The 18,505-nt window shown below is 41.1% G+C and overlaps 1 long non-coding RNA gene across 1 annotated transcript in view; it reads left to right on the plus strand.

Annotated features, from left to right (window-relative positions):
* The first annotated feature begins 376 nt into the window (after positions 1-376).
* LOC143178218 (uncharacterized) overlaps positions 377-18,505 on the plus strand; it is a 39,397-nt gene continuing 21,268 nt past the window's right edge. The window contains exon 1 of the long non-coding RNA XR_013001740.1: positions 377-438. This is a non-coding gene — a long non-coding RNA (uncharacterized LOC143178218). The remainder of the gene's footprint in view (positions 439-18,505) is intronic.

An 18,505-nucleotide genomic window follows, 5' to 3' on the forward strand; every position in this document is an offset into this window, starting at 1 on the left:
GCTAGACGATCGTTTACACCAACGAAACACGTATTCATAGTGTTTTACCATTTGTAATTGTGTATTTCTGATTTTTCAGTAATATATATAACATTTGCTCGACTCGTGCTCGATTAGTCAGTTGCACAAATGGACCTTCAAGCCCAATTTATACTACCAACGACCCAAGCACGAGACAAGTCGATCACCTACTCTCCTACACCAACGAAACACGTACTGATAGTCTTTTACCATTTGCAATTATATATTTCCGATTTTTCGATTGCATCAATGAACCTTGCACATAAATCTCTCCTCATTCCAATTAATAAAATTCCCCTTCTCTTCCCAGGTCGCTTCCCTGCCTCTGCCCAGGACCCACAGGCCCAATGGAACGGCCTTGCACGTAATTTCGTCAAGAACGCTTGCAGACACCCGGTAGACGAGCACCTAGCCCACGTAAGTTCGATTATTAATTCAGCGGCAGCGCTTCGGCGGCACAGAGGCTTGGCGCAATGCACCGCTCTTTATGCGGAACGGCTACGTGCACACGCACGCAGGCACACACTATCGCCCAGTGGACGTGTGCTCGCGGCCGCGCGCTCTGCGTCACGAGCACACAGCGTATACGCGTTATCGGGCCCGCGTTATCGCGCGAACTCCTCTCGCGGCAGCTCGAGCGACCTCCGCGACTCCCACGTACGAGGATGATTGAAAAACCTCGCGACTTGTCGAGGGCTTGCTGTGATTATCCCGTGGCGAATGGTTGCGCTTGTTTGAGGGCTCGGGGGGAAGGGGACTGGGACTGCTTGGAGCAGTTTTCTGTCGTCGATGTTGCATTTCAATGCTTTGGTGACTGGGTAGAGTAATTGGCGAATGTTATTATTTGAAGGTGTGTATTCAGTGATATACTGGATATATTCATTCACCCATGTAGCACAGAGATGTCTTAAAAACGTTTTGTAGATATCTAGTAAAGTTCTATAGATGTATTTGAAGACGTATTTGAAATGATCGAATTTGGAAATCAAGATGTCTTCGAGGTGTCTCAAAAGACATCCATGAAGCGTCTTAAAGATGTTAGAATTAAGTGTATAAGATGTTCAGACAGAAAATAGATGTCTACAAGACGTTGTGTGCTACTTGAGATGAATAGATAAAATACGAAATTACTGGACCTTATTTTCGCGCTACTTTGATAGATTTTTATGGATATTCTTTTAAAATTATGTATGTTATAAGCAAACTTAGTGTAACAAGAGTGTTAAAAATTCCTTTTCTAGAGTCGTCGAATGTATGGAAATAATGCTACAATGCAGAATCTACGATGAAAGAACTTTAAATAAAAATTAATTCTCTTGATTTGCTCCCTTGTACTATATTTCATTTCCTCAAATAAAGGAAGGGTTCCAACGAACGCAATTTCTGATATTCAAAGTACCTACCTATCTACTCAATGTTCCTAAGTATAGTTAAGAAAGATACCAAGAAACAACTATCAAAGTATCAAACACGTTGCGATTAAATGTCTTCTAGCCCCTAGACTGTAAATTACTTCATCTTCTTAGATCTCAGTCTTCCAAAAGAGACTATGTATTTTGAAAACTATGATCCTTTGTCTGTTTAATTCTCAAAGCAAAATTCGTAACTGGATCATTCTCGAAGCTTCATAGCGTCTCTTATATACTTACAATAAATACTATCTAGGTATTAACTGAACTGTTACCAGGAATAGTGAAGCCTTCTTTTGCAGTCTGCGAAGTCTCCTGTCCTCACCTATTTACGAACCGACGACAATTCGCTTCGAAGCACTTCAACCAAAATTCCCAGCCACTGGCCCAGGAGTGGGTGGGTTCAATTTTAAGTCGTTTCGGTAATCGTAAACGACTTTCGTGGAGCAACCGTTTCATAACGGTCTGAGGCTTTCTATTTGGCAAACGCTTGCCAGCCGAAATTTACGAACGTCGAAAACGGCTGCTGGCGGGCAGCCTAGCCTGGTACGCGCGATAACGCGTGGGAAGGCGTCGAGGACGTTCTTTTTCGTCGTGCGTACAGTGTCGCGCACTTTACGCTTCCACTTGTTCAGTTAACAGTACGCTGGTCCCTCGTTGAACGCTCGGTTTCCGCGATAAACGCAGCGACTAGCGGCCCATGGGTCTCAAAAATGGTAGATATTCAAGAATTACGATGAGATATTGTCGTCGGTCCCCGTTTGCAATTATTCCTCGAGGAAACACTGTTTTACTAAATATTATTTTATCTGGGAGACTCAATTCTAAATGCAAATCTAAACGCAGATGGTGTGGATGTAGGTAACTTCCAAGTCCTCTCGAATTGCATCACAATTCTCTATAAGAACTACTTGCTGCATGTGATATCAGCTAGTTTAAGTGTTGTTCTGTGGATAAAGAATGCAAATTTATTTGAGAAACTGAATAGGCACAGAAATGTGAGCTTAGATTTAATATTGAACTTGGATGCAAAAGCAGTACGGCGATGCTCAGTTCCACAGATGCTTTTCTTTTCATTGTCAGTTCAATTATAACACAAGTGTTCAATCTCATTTCACGTTATAAATAGTTCTTCACGCCCCCAAAATGAAGAAAGAAAATAACGCAGAAAGTAATAGTACTCTGATAACGAGTTTGCCATATTTCCTTGCCATAGGCTCACGATTCCCCGACGAGATTGTAACGCGGGACAGCTCACGTATCGATATCTGAATTCGGTCTTATCAAAGAATGACAGCGAGCAACAAACAGAACACTACAAGATCCAGTAAATATAGCAACACACTTGTACCAAGAGGCTACTCTCGAAATCTTTCATAATTCCCTCGATTATCCTTCCATAATAACCGAGCCTTGTTTCTCTATCGTGTAACAGCCTGTTCTACGTGCCTGTGCATGATAAAAGGAAGACAGCGTGCACCGATAAATACCGTTCGATCCTATCGCTGTCTGTCGACACTCGTCCGATTTTGGAGTACGCTTTCTCCCATTGGCGGGGTGGGGAACCAGGCGTTTTCGCCTCGCAGACGAAACTAGGGCTGACCGCGAGTACCCGCGAGCAACGAGCCCGCGGAATGATCTAGGGAACGTTGCCACTGCGCGAGAAACTGTCAGTGCCGTTAGAAGCCCCAGTTTATGACGAAATCGCATGTTGCATAATTAGAACGCAGGACCGTGGGGTTCTACTTGATAGAAGCCTGCCGAGGCTTCCATCGCTAACAGAGAACGTTCGTTATTTTAACCGTTTGAGTGCAACTAGTCATTATTATTTCCCAATCGATAATTGCCACACGACGCGATAACGCGTGTCATATTCTGTTATACTCTATTTTACATTACTAAATTTATTATATTATTATAGTCATGATTGTTCATAAGAAAAAAACAAGTACGTCTACAGACTGTAATATTACTCCAATTTTGTTTTAAATTATCTAAAATTGAATGGTAACAGTAAGTCACGTATCGACAAAAATCGGGCGTGTTGTGATCGTCGGATTCGCAGCCCAGAGCGCTGGCACTGTTCGAGCGACAGAGAAGAAGCGCAAAATCGCTCCTTGGCACTCAAACGGTTAAGCTACGCTACACTGAAATAGCGAGCAACATTTTGTCGCCTCTTGTTGCTAATAACGTACAAGTAAAAAACTGTGTTTTTTAGCATATACGCAGTTGAACTTTGCGTTCTCGTGCTTAGCGTCATAGTCTTCCATATTGACACTTTTAAAAGGGACATGAGATATTGTGACTCCATCAGATTTGTAATTATGTGAATGGTATTGCAAACAGTGTGGAGCTTTTCTTTAACTCTGTTATCAGATGCAATCTATCTTAATCCATTTCTATCACGATGCAGAATTTTTCGAAGAAATGTATGGTCTCTATTACTAAACGCGGAATAATCTGCGTGTAGGTACAGAAACAAATTGCTGTCGATGATGAGGGCCAAGCTATTGGCAATAAGAGCGATGATGCAGATGGATTAAGGTTATGTAACCCACTCTAATTTATAAGTCAATGTTTTACGAAAACACTCCCGCTATGTATGTCCTGCTACCTTGTATAAAATACTCAGTATTCTATATTGTACCCTGTATCCCTTATATATAAATAAATAAATTACTCTTGTGCTGAAAACCTGCACCCTAAAAGTGCCCTACGATCTCCTCATATTTTTACACGAAAGGCGACAGAATGTTGCTCGTTGTTTCCACAGTGTAGACATAGCTTGACATTGCGTTAGGCTGTGATTACACTGATGAATTGATATTCTGACGACTATGTCTGAACATTATCTCTCTCGTACGACAAATAGTCAGACCTATTCGCCAGAAAACGCATCCATTGTAACCTCAGCCTTAATAGGTCGACTGCCTCGCGATTCTCCGATGTCCATGCCCTTTCACTTATTCGAATGCAAAAAGAAATAAAAGCACCATTTCCGGCAGGCATGGCGTGCCTTATCCTCACGATTTCTCCCAGGCTGCGCGCGCAAATAAAAAAAAAAAAAAAAACGAAAGCGTCGGCTTATTTTAAGTACACCCTGTAGGAGCCAGAGGCGGCTAACGACTTGTTGCTCGTTTTCGGGGTCCAGGCCGGCGGGTCCTACCATTTTGTTAGCTCGCTGGGTTCCTGGGGCCTTCCCTCGAAACTCGTCCCAGCACGAATGCGGCCAGCTTTCAGCTGTAGCCGCTTTTCTCGTTGCCTCGGTCTCTTCTATTCTCCACCCCCCATTCTGTTGCCCCTGCATCCTTCGGCCCCTGGCAGGGTCACTTACAAATTACTGGAACAATGAATCGTCACAGACCCTGCCTCGAAGACTCGTGGCGATGGATCGTCGAAACGAGACTCCTTTCCTCTGCGTCTTCTATCATTTTTCGAAGTTATGATATCAGAGAAGGCGGAGTAGCTGTGTATAGTTCCTTAAACGCGTTGTAGCGTCCCAGGGATTCGGTTTTCTGCTGTTCCTGTCCTCAGTATATGAGTTTCTATCGAGGTGGCATCGAAGTCGGCGCGAGTAATCGTTCGATGACTGGCGTCTTTTCAACGTGTTAAATTTCACGTGTCCTGGCAGTCGTGCCAGCCTTTACTGGTCGTTCTATTTTCGATTTCGAGCCATAAAACCCGCGTAAATCTGTCACACCCTTTCTTTGTTCGCGGGCAAAAACCTGTGGCGCACTGTTGATTTACATCCTCCTTAAAATATCAGAGGGCCGTTAAGAGCGATTAATACTTGATCTGCTCGTCGCAACCTTTAACCCTCTGTGAACGTTTCTTCGGTTACTTCATTGTTGTAGCAGGGGTTATTTAGATTTAACACGTTTTGAGCGAGTAAAACTTTTTGGAAAAGTCTGAAATAATTCGTGTAGGTAACATCTTCAAACGTTTTAAATCCATTTGTTTAGGAGATATGTGGTTTTTTAAAAAATGGCGGATCAAGAAAGACGCCTGTTTAACACAGTAAGAGTTAGTGTTCCATTTTTGAGGCAATAAGAATTCTGAATTGCAATTCCGAAGGCAATAATCTTTGTTGAAATACCTATGTCGATCGCTAGTGTCCAAGTTTTGTGATTCAAATGTTGCCTATACCTAACTATTTGCGAGTACCTCTTAAAATAGTAGCCTTTGGATATCAATGGATCTCTGTTTCGATTATCTATGAAGCTTTCAATGAAAATGAATGAGTTGATATCTTGTAAACTTCGCGAGAATATTCTTATGAGTAGGTAACAAGTTTTCAGTTTGGTGAATATCTTTAGTAACCATTTCTATCACTAATATCTGAGAAATAAGAACCTATTCTGTTTTTCTTTATAGTATTGCAACTTAAACTGAAACAGTTTTAGAAACATTCGCCATTCGCCATAGTGGCACTGATGGAGAGAGAACACTGTGCGTTTAGGGAAATATTTACTAGAGGATATTTCTCATTATTATAATCCTATATACACTGATGTCTCGACTAATTTCTTCTGTGTATTACTAAGAATCAATCCAAAAGACGATCATACCGATAATTTTCTGAAATCAGTGACGCATCGCAAGCTAAGAACTCCTCCGCTGCATAAACGATATTTCATCCCAAAGAATCCCGTTTTTCCAAAAATATCCTGAGTAAACAGTTTCCTGGGTCAATACCAAACTATTCAGAAAGCGATTATATTCATACTTTCCAAAGAAAGTCCATACACAGCGATAATATAGTTCGCAGAATGGCTTTCCAGAAAATCGATCTAGCGCCGCTATTTTGCGGCAGATTTCGATGAAATTTGAAACATAATGCGGCGAAATGGTATATAATCGAATACAGAAGGAATTGTGTCGATATCTTATTTAAGAGCCGAGATATAAATTGCTGCTATTTGGTCTGCGCGGAGAGGCATGAAATCGCGTGCTCGTCTGCGCAGGTAGCCTGCCTCTCTCGAGCCAAGTGGAACTTTCCACGGCTCAAGACCCGACGACCTCGACGGTAGTATCGATATCTCGAGGTGAGATCATCGGAGCCTTTCACGGCACCGCCCGATTTTCCTCCGATTTTTCACGAAATTCCCATGGAATTAATAATTCGACCTGTTCGTCCTTTACAGATATCTAGGAAATTTTACTACTCTGCTGTGAGGAACTCTTTCTAGAGCTTTTGATGTAAAAACGGCCGATTTCTTTGGGTTGATATTAAAGGAGTTAGACACTTGGTCTTAGGTTTATGTAAATGAAGAGGAATCTAGTTATTTAGGGCTTTCTGGATACTAGGTACCTGTTTTCTTTCCTGTTTTACGGGAGGAATGATCAACAACTTCGATTCTTGGATTAGCTGATGGAGGACTGAAATGCTGATTGAAATTACAGGATAATTTGAAAGATTAGAAGGAACTTCAGTCTCTACTCGCTATGATCATGAGCTTAGCAACGAGTTTACAGAGCGTAAGATTCGCGTTCTTTGTGTTCAACTATGAGTAATTTAGGGATTCTTGCGTTTACTATAAAAGTTACAATTCTAGGAAAATGAGACAGTGATTCTAGAGGACAGTGAATACAATACTGAACTTCTAGGGAGTGAATACTCCACTCTTTAGAGAGCGCATCAATCTACTCTTGCATTCCACGTTCGATGATTCCCATCGTTTTCTTCTCTTTTTCCAGGAGAACCCGTTTCGAACACCTCAGTCGAATCTCTCCTTAGAAATCCCTTCGATATACAATATTCACTCGCTACAACCTAACCACCTTTGTCTACTTCCTCTGCTTCTCTTCAACGTTTCCATCAATCCCCAAACACAGATGTGGATCACCACATAAACCAGCATTCTTCCTCACTACATCTCTTTCATTCCGCAACCTCGCTGAAGATACCAAACCACAAGACTATAACGAGCCTTGAAGTCTATACTCCTCGTCTCCAGCCCCAGAGACCCCTAATTCACAATGACTCAGTCTAGAGTCCAGGCTCTAGATTCTCGTCCGAGATTTCAAACACTCCAGGCCACGTTCACCATAGGTGTCTCAGGGACCTATCCTTCCCTGGGTCTCCCTGAAAAAAAATCAACCCTTCCAAGAGGGAGCGTCGCGAAATCACAAGTCGGCTAGGAAGAAAAGGGAGAAAGGGCACCGTGCTGTGCTAGAGCATCGAGGGCGAAACGTTCAAGGGGTAGAGAGAGAGGGTGGTAGACTCTACACCCACCCCGATAATTCTCGTCGCCATGGAAACACCCCCGAGGCGTCCCTGTGCCAGTCCACCCCCGCACCCCACGACCACCAGCAGCCCTCCCTCGCCCCCTCGACCGTCTCCCCGCGCAGCCCCCTCCTGAAGCCCCCCGTTTCGCGAGTCCACCAGGAACTCGGTATCGATCCGCGGACGAGTTCGAGGTCCTACGTGTTTCCACGGGGAGTGTTACTGACAACAGGATCGTCCGCTTTCGCTCTCTCCGCTGCCACCCCTCGCGTCGCCAACCCCTTCCACGGGAAACGAGAACCAAAGCTCCCTTCCAGCGATCCCCCTCCGCTCGCTATCAGGAATCGCGCGTTATTGGATCCCGATCTGTCCCTCGACTCTGTCTTCGACGCTGAGGATCGAGAGGATCGAGGATCGCTGATTCGATACGCGAGGACGCCTCTTCGTGCCTTTCGAGGACGATGAATGGATGCTCCAGGAGCCTTTCGAGGACTCGGAGGACAGGGTGCTTCTGGGGGTTCTGGAGGATGGGGAGCCTTGGGGATTTTGAGGGAGGGACAGGAGGTCATGTGCAGAGAGAGGTTGAGGTTCAGAGTTGGGAGTCTTTTGGTAGTTGGTGTTAGGGTTGCTTGGTATGTGTGCTGATTTTTGGGGGGTTTCAGATTGTTGGTGAGAGTGATGGCTGAAGTATTTTTGAGGGATTGAGGTGGGATTTGATTTTGTTTGAGAGTGGTGAACATGGATGTTTAGTAGAGTTTTGGGGGGATTGATCGTTTTTAAGAGTTCAAGGTTTTCATGGATAGGTACCTTGCATTTAAGAGTAAATTGTTTGAAGTATTTGAGAGATAAGAGTCTTCACTCTTTACCTAGAGCTGAAGGAGATGAGTGTCTTCTGTTACGAGTGTTTGGGTTGTGTTTATTATTGGTTCCATTACTGATTGAACTGTTTATACCTATCTGTTGAGAGCAATGAAACGAGTGGATGCATTAGTATGCAGAAGTGTTTTTAAAGTCAGGAGTCTAAAAGGATAGATTATTTTTCAGAATTAGAATATGATAATCCCTTCTTGGGATCTTCGAAGAATTCTTCAGTGTTTGACAAGGGCAGAGAATGATTAGAGTCACAGGAAAATCTGAGTTTCGCAGGAATATTCATTGTTGCTGTAGAAATGATTGTGAAGGTTGATGTCTCACGAGAGTATAGGTTTTGAGGTTATTGGTGTTCTCTGAGAATGATTGCTTAACATAGGAGTATTTTAGATCTTCTTAAAAACCTTGAAGGATTTTTGTAGCTGCCATTAAACAGTCGCTTCTTCAAATTTCTAGTATTTACGAAGAACCCAGAAAGAAATTACTGCGCGAAGTCATTGAATCCAATCACTCTAATTGCTTTATCGGTTCGATTGATAGGGCAAACGGTACTTCGAAGTAAGTATTTTTAGAGTTCCTCTTTTTACTGTTAGTAGAACTAGTCTTCAGGATTTCGAGGAATTCCCCGAGGAATGAAGAACTAGCTAATCCAACATGTTTTACGTTTATTATATCAAGTAATCTTTACTAAACTTTTACGAGTCTGAAGTGCTGAGTCTATCTCTATTCTCTTTTTAATGATACAGGACTGACTTACTTCCTACTAATCTCATTGCACCATATGGCGTTATAAATATTGCAGGCTTATGGTGTGACCAGTAAAAACTATCTTTCTCACTTTTTTATTGCACTGAACCCCAAAATGGGACACTAGAAGGCCCTGGACTTACTTCGTACTAACACTTTTACTGCCCAATTTACGACTCCCTTATGTCCTTTCCACTGACTATACTCTGTATCTTAGGAACACGTTACTTCACGCGTCTGAGTACTTTTTCTTGAACAAGTATCGTAAACCTGTAGAATGTTGAATTTCTCGTAATACTTTGCATAGTGGCTGAATTTCTATAATCTACCAAATGGAAGATTTAAGCTATAAAGAGCTTGCTATTTTAAGCTAGCTAATTTAATCAAAATAAGATATTAGCGATTCTATGTAGCGATAAGATTGATCTGTTGGCAATGATTAGGAACGACTAGCCAAAATATAGATCTAGATATGAACACTGTATTCACTTGGTGTAAATTCACAATTTGGATCATGTAACGAGTTTATTTATAGAGAATTAAGAAGTGTCTTTCTGATGTCAGAGGAAGAAACTGAGAGAATAAATTGCTGTAAAAGAGCATTTTTATGTACTACGTAAACTGTCTAGATTACTGGTTTACACGCAATAAAAAGGCTATAAAGGTGAAATAGGAGACTTGGTACATTAATTTAATTATAAATCTATTTTTACTCTTAACTATTAAAATATACCTATATTTATACCTAATTTAATAGACTCCATGTGATACTTTTCTTATCATTGCTAGGTTATTACCACAAATTGTTCTCTTAACTTATAAAATATCTATTTCCCACAGAAAATTTGCATCTAATACACATGCCTTAATTTTACACAGCAGTGAATATCTTTAAAAGTTCACAAACTTTCACAGGTAAATATTTACCCAAAATCTGCTCCAATTTGAGTCTCTGCATCCTAAAAACTCAAGTCTCAAGTATAGTTAAACATCCAGTTTAACAGTTACCTGTCCAAAACTCTGTAATATCAGCAATATCCACATACCCAACTCTTCTTTCACTCAGCAACGCGAATCAACAAACCTCCCAATAAAAACAGCAACTATTAAACTCTCTGGTGGTCCAGGAGGCCTCGTTCTCGAGCCCACACGGCAATCGCGTGTAGGACAAGTGTATCGACGAGGAAAGAAGGGTCGAGGATGGAATTAGGAGTCCTCGGGAACAACGTTGTTTACCAGCGTAGGTCTAGGTGGAAAGCCACGCGGCGACCCGCCGCGCGTAACAAGATCTAACCCCTACCTCTCGGTTTTCCCTCTTCCCCCGCCTCGATCCCCGCCTGGTGCCCCCTTCTGATTACTCTCTTTCCGTTCCTCTTTCTATCTTTACCCGAGTAGCGGGATTCTAACACGGTCGTTCTCGTCGTTGCTTCTGGCGTTTGAATATGGGAGACCTCTCTCGTCGCGACGAATCGTGTTGCTCGATGATCGATGGGATAGATCATGCAGCGAGGGGGGAGGAGTAGGAGCTTCTGAAAAAAATGGATTTTTTACTATGAGTTCAATTTTCAGCTCTTCTATGGACTCTAGTGTTAAATTATTGTCCTCGCGAGTTTTGAGTATTCTTTATCCTTTTTTATTTATTGATAATAATATACCTTGGGTACTGTTCAGGTCTATTGTTCTTTATTTTGAATTTGTGGTTTGTTGTATCTTTGCCTTGGATATTTTTGTCAGTCAATTTCTTTTTATTGAGATACATGTTTGCCTCTTGAGATATTGTTGAGTTTACAAGCTCACCTTTTTAATAGGTGGAAGTGACACAGATTTTAATTGTGGTTGAACGAAAGTGCTGGATAGGTGGCTAAATAGTAGATTCCAAAAGATGGAAAATATTAAGTAAGATATGTGGGTAATTTTATCCTAGATAAAAGATTGAATAAGATGCAAAATAGGATAGTATAGATAATAGGATTCTATCACCTAAATATAACTGACAGCACTGTATCTATGAGATAATAGAATTTTACGTGAATCAGATACACCATACAAACATGTATACAACTTCTGTCAGATAAAAATACAGAATCTCGCTTATTTATAGTTATAGGTACAGTGTTTCCTCGCTATAGACCCACGGCTCACTGGCGAGTTTATAAGCAGGGACATGTATCTAAAATCAACTTATAAACTGATAGCTCATTATAGTCTTTCCCAAGAAGTCTATGACAACATGATCGAATTAAAACTCTTTAATCCCAGCTCTAAATAAGGTAGAGTCTAAATATCAAGATATAGTGAATAACAAATATTTTATAATGTAATAGGAGAATCTTAGATTCAACCCTTAACTAACTTGAGTAATAATAAATACACTAATAAATACACAATAAATACAAAAAATTCGCAACTTTGAGGTCCATTTAGCTTGTGTAATCTATAAATTATTCTCGAATATTTTTCGTACTAAGAATTGAAGGTACAATTAATATTTAATACCAATGCTATGACCCACACCATATCACTTAAGAGTTAGCTCTTCGAAGCACGGAATTTTAGGAAATAAAAAGGCCCAACTTGCACAGAAAAGGCCCAACTTTGTTCATGTAAAATTTAACTTAGTAGATTTATTTTAATTATTAGGTAATTATTATATAATCATTAGGGTGCTTCCAGTAATTTCAGTTTTTCAAGATGGTATAAAAATGGCACGTATAAAAAACGTAGGACACCGAGTCCCACCATACTTCAAAAAGTTTCAAGAACCTACTGCACCTACATTCCACTTATTCAATCATTTCTCACTCCCTCCACGCGTCTAATTATTCCTCCGCGCGTAAACCGCTCATGGGCGTCCATCGACCGTGCCCAACAATCGCACCTGGATCTCCTCCGCCGAGGCCCGCGTTCAGTTCCACCATCGAAAGGGTTCTGGGTCGAAGTTCCACGTTCTCGAACCTCGCGGAGAGTTTGAAACGCGAGGCATCGAGAGAGCGGCTCTTTTGCCAGCCCTTTTCTCTTCTGTTTCACTTTGATCGCCTCCGCTCTCTCCCCGCCGCCTCTCTCTTTCTCCCCAACGCGCAGCGCTCGAGTAGCGCGACTCTCGACTCGATCGTAGCCAGCCTGCCTGGCCCCTCCGTCTGCCACGAGGGATTATCTCGCCGCGGCCTGTCTCTGTCTCTCGCGTCGCGCGTCCTTCTCTGCTCCCCCCTCCCTCGACGCCTTCGCGTGGCCGCGATAAAGAAACCGCTGTCTTCGTCCCGCTTTATCGGCCGCGCGCGGTGAAAGCGAGCGAGATAACGAGCGCGATCTGCCCTGTTTCTGCCGCGGGATCCACGGCGCCGACGTGCAGCGGCTTGTTGCACGCGCGATTCAGACGCGTGAACGATTCTGGTTCCATTGGGAACCTAGGATTGGGAACTTAGAATTGGGAACCTAGGATTGGGAACCCAGGATTGGGAACCTAGGATTGGGAACCTGGGATTGGGAACCTCGTGGCTAGGGGCAGCGAGGAGGCGATCTGTTAACCCTCTGGCTCGAATCTGGGTCGTTTGTGACCTGGACTGTTTTCGTTTGTGAATTTTCTCCTGGGTTGTTTGGAGAAATTAAAGAAATCCATTTGCCAAATTGATTAACTTCATGAAGTAACAATGTTCAGATTTATTTTGAATTGAAAGAACTGGGCATTAAGTGCTTTGGTACTAACATTTTAAAGGTACTCAAAAAGTGGAGGTTGTTACTTTAGCTTGTTAGTGGGTTATGCAGGAATAAAAATTGTTGGATGATGTGGAAATTTTTTTGAACTTTTTAATATGTTGACTGTTACTTTGAGTTTGTTAAAAATCTCATCACTCTGGCAGGGATTTCACTTGTGAAAAGTGGTTTTTAATTCAGTTTCGTAATTATTTTAAAGTGTTTTGCCTTTTCTATTAACTATCGCTGAGATTCTTTATATTACTATCATTCATAATTGTGTAACTTATGAATTATCATCCACATATGGCTCACATGGCACTCAACGTATTGAAATACAAAAATGTACAAAAAATGCATAGACTTTACGTAGGTACTCTATCCCAAGATGGAAATATTCAAAAACTCCATAAAACGAAAGTAACTTACCACAATTTAAATCGATCTCTGAAACTCATTTTCCATAAACATAAGCACCTTACATCTTCCACGAAAAAGCGAATTTACACCCAGAAAAAACGATCTCTCTCCCAACGCAAACACTCTCAAAAATCAATACAAACACTCGAGTGAGAGATTCATTCAAATCTCTCGATAGAATGAAAGTCGACGATGCCCTTTTACGCGGCGCTCTCATTCATAGAAAAAAGGATGAAGCGTAGATCGTCCATCTCTCTCTGTCTCCCCGCACGCGTGTGCTTGTCCCTGTCGACGAGACCAAAGAAAAGGCTGAAGAAGTTGTTTTTACTTCGCGGAAGACGGTCTAGTAGAAAAAACAGGTTCACGCGCGTACGCGAGGTTGGAGCGAGACAAAGCATCGGCCTGACTCTTTCTTTCACCATCGACAGACCGTCGCGTGGCCAGCGACGATCGGTTCTTGCTGACTTGCACTTTTTTTCTCTCGAAGTCGCCCGCTTAGGATTTCGCTGACGCCGAGAGATGCACCGAGACTTCATCGTATTGTGGAAACGCAGCGTAAATTGGCTGAATGAACATTATGCCATCTGTTTTTCTTCCTATATGGGTAGCTTCTAACTTGTTGACACAAACTTCGAACTGCGTTGCGTTTAATTCAATTATTGAATTGAATTCAGTTCGAAGTTCAGTTCAGTTGAATGCCTGTGATACCAAGTTGCATTGAAGGACGAGGTGTTTCGTTGAAATAGGTGGCGGTTTAGTTAATGATCCAATTTTCAGAATATTCAACCTTGGAAATAAGTTAGAAGCCTACATTAATTTCTTTTTAGGTTCTACTGTGAATTGTAGAGATTCCACGTTTAGATTACTCGATTTAAACACGTACTAACCTTATTGACTGAGTCTTTCGTCTCGTATCTTTTTCTAAAGAAATCAGATCTGTATTATTTTGTGTTGCAAAATGAGTTTAGATTTTTTTTACTTAGAATTAGATCATTTGTTATATTATTGGGATCTACGCAAAGTAGGTGTTATTGTAGTGAAACACTTAACACTATAAGATATAATAAGATGAGTAGAATAAGATTGTGACAGAATGTGCTGTATCTATTTCTCTTTGCGAGGATTTTCGATCTTTCGTGAGTCACAAGTGCCACACGATGCCTGCCGAGGGGATAAACATATTCTGGCATTTGAAATTGAAACAAGATGCAAGCGAAAGGAAGGCGAAGTTATTCAGGTAGCTTATAATTTTCTCTTGGTATCGAACGCGTCGAAAATATTTCTCTACTCTACAAATTCGTCTGGTTGCATAAAGATTCCTTTTTTGCAGTTAGAGAAAATATCTAAATAATTCCACTGGTCTCAAATTAAGTGCAAAGAATTAGGTACATACCTCGAGTGATCACTTTTTGGAAACTGTAAGATATAAAGGTTTACAGAAATTAATTCTACGTAATTTTGAACATTATTGTACCTAAATATAGAAGCTAGTGATCTGATAAAACAAATGTTCTTCCTCACACAGATATTGTCAATCCCTTGCAATCCATTTAAACTTCACTCAAAAATATCTCGCTAATTTACCCCCGATTGGAAGCTAAATTCAATTCTCAAGATCCATACCCTTGCTCTCATCGAGGAGAAATGAAAAATCGCGAAAAATTTCGATGCGTTCTTCGATCGCTAATTGCACGCCGACAGTTCCCCGCCATTAACATTTATCAGGGGTACAGCTCGCTGCGTTACCAGTCGTTATTATCGCCATAAAATACGGCTTCCTACTGACTTCGAGGTGGCTCCTTCCGCGATAACTATCTTCCGAGGCCGTGGCTTCCACGGCTGCATTTTTCCTCGCCTCTTTGCCTTTCTATCGTTCCTGTCGGTATCCCCGCTTGATGCTCGCTTAAAATGCACTCCCCCGTCCGTCTGACGATAAACGCTGTTCGTCACGGCTGCTTAACCGCGATGCACAATACGACCGTCTTGGTTTTCATTAAGGATTGCTTTATTAAGGAAACCAGCGTTTCGCTTTTCTCAAACGATCCTGAATCTCTGCTCGTGGGATCTCGTCGATCTGTGTTCTCATTTTCTCGAGTCCTCTGTCTCGCATGCGATGGCCTTCTGTAATTATGTAACTTGGCAATTATATGCTATATGTAATTACTAGTATAGTTCTGTTCCTTCAAAGCCACCTTCTTTCCTTTGGGTTTTAAGGTGAAGACAAGTCGAGAAATAAAGTTGGAGAAAAGTGGAAGCATGAAATGGGTAAGTACTTATCTAATACAGTTAATTTTTCGAGGACGTGGCATTTGGTCTGTAGAAGTTGATACCTATCGTGCAAATAAATATTGTAGATGTCATTAAAGATGTTGTGCTTTGTAGAATGAACGATACAAGCGTGAAGTATATGAAAATTTGAAAACTAGAACTTCTTGACGATAGTGAAAACGATAAACAATTTTAGTAATAGAGAGTCTTAATAGAACATTTTGTAAGTACTTAGATACTAACCATAAGACTAAGTAGGTAGTTTACACCTTTTTTTCAAGACTGCTTTCTATTAATGAGACCTTTTCTTTTCTTCTTGGCCTTTCTTTTTTCTTATTTAATTTCACTCGATTAGAGCAGCGGCGTCTCGACTCTATTGCAAATTTCGATACAGATACAGCGTGTTTGAATTATCCAGATAGTATTAAAACAGACTTTCTACGATAGACTTATTATATTTCCGTAAAGAAATGCCTAAGCAATGTAATTATAAACGCTAACTTATCATAAGACCATTAAGCGCATCTCCAAATATCAATTATGGATGTCAAGTAACAAGATCTACCGTGAACTTGTTACATGCCATCAAGATAACTGTTGAATGCATGAAGTGTAATGGCGTGCAGATTTTAAGCATAACAGAGAACGCTGATGTGAGATATCTATGGAGTTTCATTAGAACTAAGTACTGTGTAAATTTCAACGTTAACAGAGCTTGATAAATCTTAATTTTTCATATAATGTGGAGTAACGTTCATTCACTGGGGAGGTGTTCACCCATCTAGCACAGAGATGCGTTAAAAACGTCTTAAAGACATCCAGTAAAATCCTAAAAATGTCTATCGAAAAAAAAATCAAATCCTAAAAAATCCTAAAGATGTCCGATGTTACAAATCAGTATGTCTTTAGGACGTCTTAAAAAACATTTATAAGACGTTTTAAGGACGTCCAAATTACGTATATAAGACGTGCAGACAAAACTTAGACGTTTTTAAGACGTCCAAAAGCGTAAGTCTTTAAGACGTCCATGTAGTGTGTCTTTAAGACGTTTTATAGATGTAAACTTTGCAAGTCTTAAGATGTACGCTCTTGGATATTTTCAAGACATCTAAATTATGTCGTAAGACGTTCAGGCGTAAAACGAACATAAAATAGACGTCTTCAAGACATCATGTGCTATCAGGACATTCCCAAATAGCACAGAGACATCTTAAAAACGTATTAAAAACATCCAGTAAAGTCCTAAAAATGTCCAAAAGACGTCTCTGAGATGTACGATGTTACAAATCAGTATGTCTTTAGGACGTCTTAAGAAACATTTATAAGACGTTCTAAGGACGTCCAAATTACGTATATAAGACGTTCAGACAAAAATTAGACGTTTTTAAGACGTCCAAAAGCGCAAGTCTTTAGAACATCCATGTAGTGTGTCTTTAAGACATTTTATAGATGTAAACTTTGCAAGTCTTTAAGATGTACGCTCTTGGATGTTTTCAAGACGTATAAATTATGTCATAAGACGTTCAAACATAACATGAACATAAAATAGACGTCTTGAAGACGTCATGTGCTATCAGGACTGTCCTGTGTATCTACCTTGAGGGTAAGATCGCCAAGTCTTCGACTTGCGTGGAGCATGTTTTGTTTAAAAGGAGTTCGAGAAAGATCGAGAGCAACCCCCGGTTGCTGGATCCCGCTAATCCCACGGGGAACGATTCGTCATGATCGTCAGTCGGTCGTCTGGTTGGTTGAGCCAGCATGGAAAGCCATTGTTACGCTCCTATGAGTGGCACTCGCTATCTCTCTCTTCCGCCCGTGGCGCCACCATCAATCCACCGCGGGAGCGAGAGAGAGGGAGAGACCGAGCGAGAGAAGAGAGGGACGACAGAGGGGAAGAGGAAGGCCCTGGGGAGGGAGGGAGGGAGGGAGAGGGACGATTATAATTACCCTTTCGTGTTAACGACAAGAGACCGTTTCTTTCTCTCACCTTGTCTCCCTCTCTTTTGCCTCCTATTCATCGATTGTTTTACTTTTACCCTTTATTCGGCTGGGTATGAACCTTTTGATTGGAGCCCCGTTTTGTTAATTAAATTTGCGTTTTTTGGAATCTCTGTTTGTGGATTCTTGTGAACTGTTTGTGGAGGTCTTTACTGATCTTTTTGGTTTTAAGTGGTTTAGTGTGTGCTTTGTAGTTTCTAGGTTTTAGTTTATTTGTGTTTGTAGTGGATGGTGAGAGAGAGAGAGGGAATAGTCGTTTAGAGAGGTAATTGGAATTTTAGCTAGTCCAGCGTTTTTTTTCGTGATATAGTGCCAAGCTGGGATCAAGCGGTTGCCAAGAAGTCGCTCTACTGGAGTTTGGGTGACAGGCGACTTGGAGGAGACTTCGAGTTCTTTTAAGCTTTGGTTTGTGGAGTTTGGATTTAGGGGGTGAAGAAGTCTGTTAAAAGGGTCGAAATATTCTAAATGTTTCATTCTTAAATATTCTACAGTATTTATAGAAGCTTTAAATGCACTTTCCTAATATCTATTACGACGCGGACTTGTAAATATTAAAATTCTTTTAAATACGGCTCTGAAATAAAACACAGACGTTGTTGTATAATTATGAGAACTTATAATGAGGTAATAGTGTACAGTATACAATCTCTACGTGATCAAAAATATTATAGACACTATGGTTCAACTTGTCGTCGTTTTATGTAGAATAATGACGTGGAAAGCGATTCGAAACGTGTCAGTTGCCATCACGAATCTTGAGTGTCCATTGATCTTGTTTCGAGACAACACGGTAGCAAGTGGAGCGGTTAGCCTCTATTGAGGAAACATTGTAGTAAGTAGAACAATGAACCTATAT

Source organism: Calliopsis andreniformis, chromosome 4, assembly GCF_051401765.1.
Source record: "Calliopsis andreniformis isolate RMS-2024a chromosome 4, iyCalAndr_principal, whole genome shotgun sequence".
NCBI lineage: Eukaryota > Metazoa > Arthropoda > Insecta > Hymenoptera > Andrenidae > Calliopsis > Calliopsis andreniformis.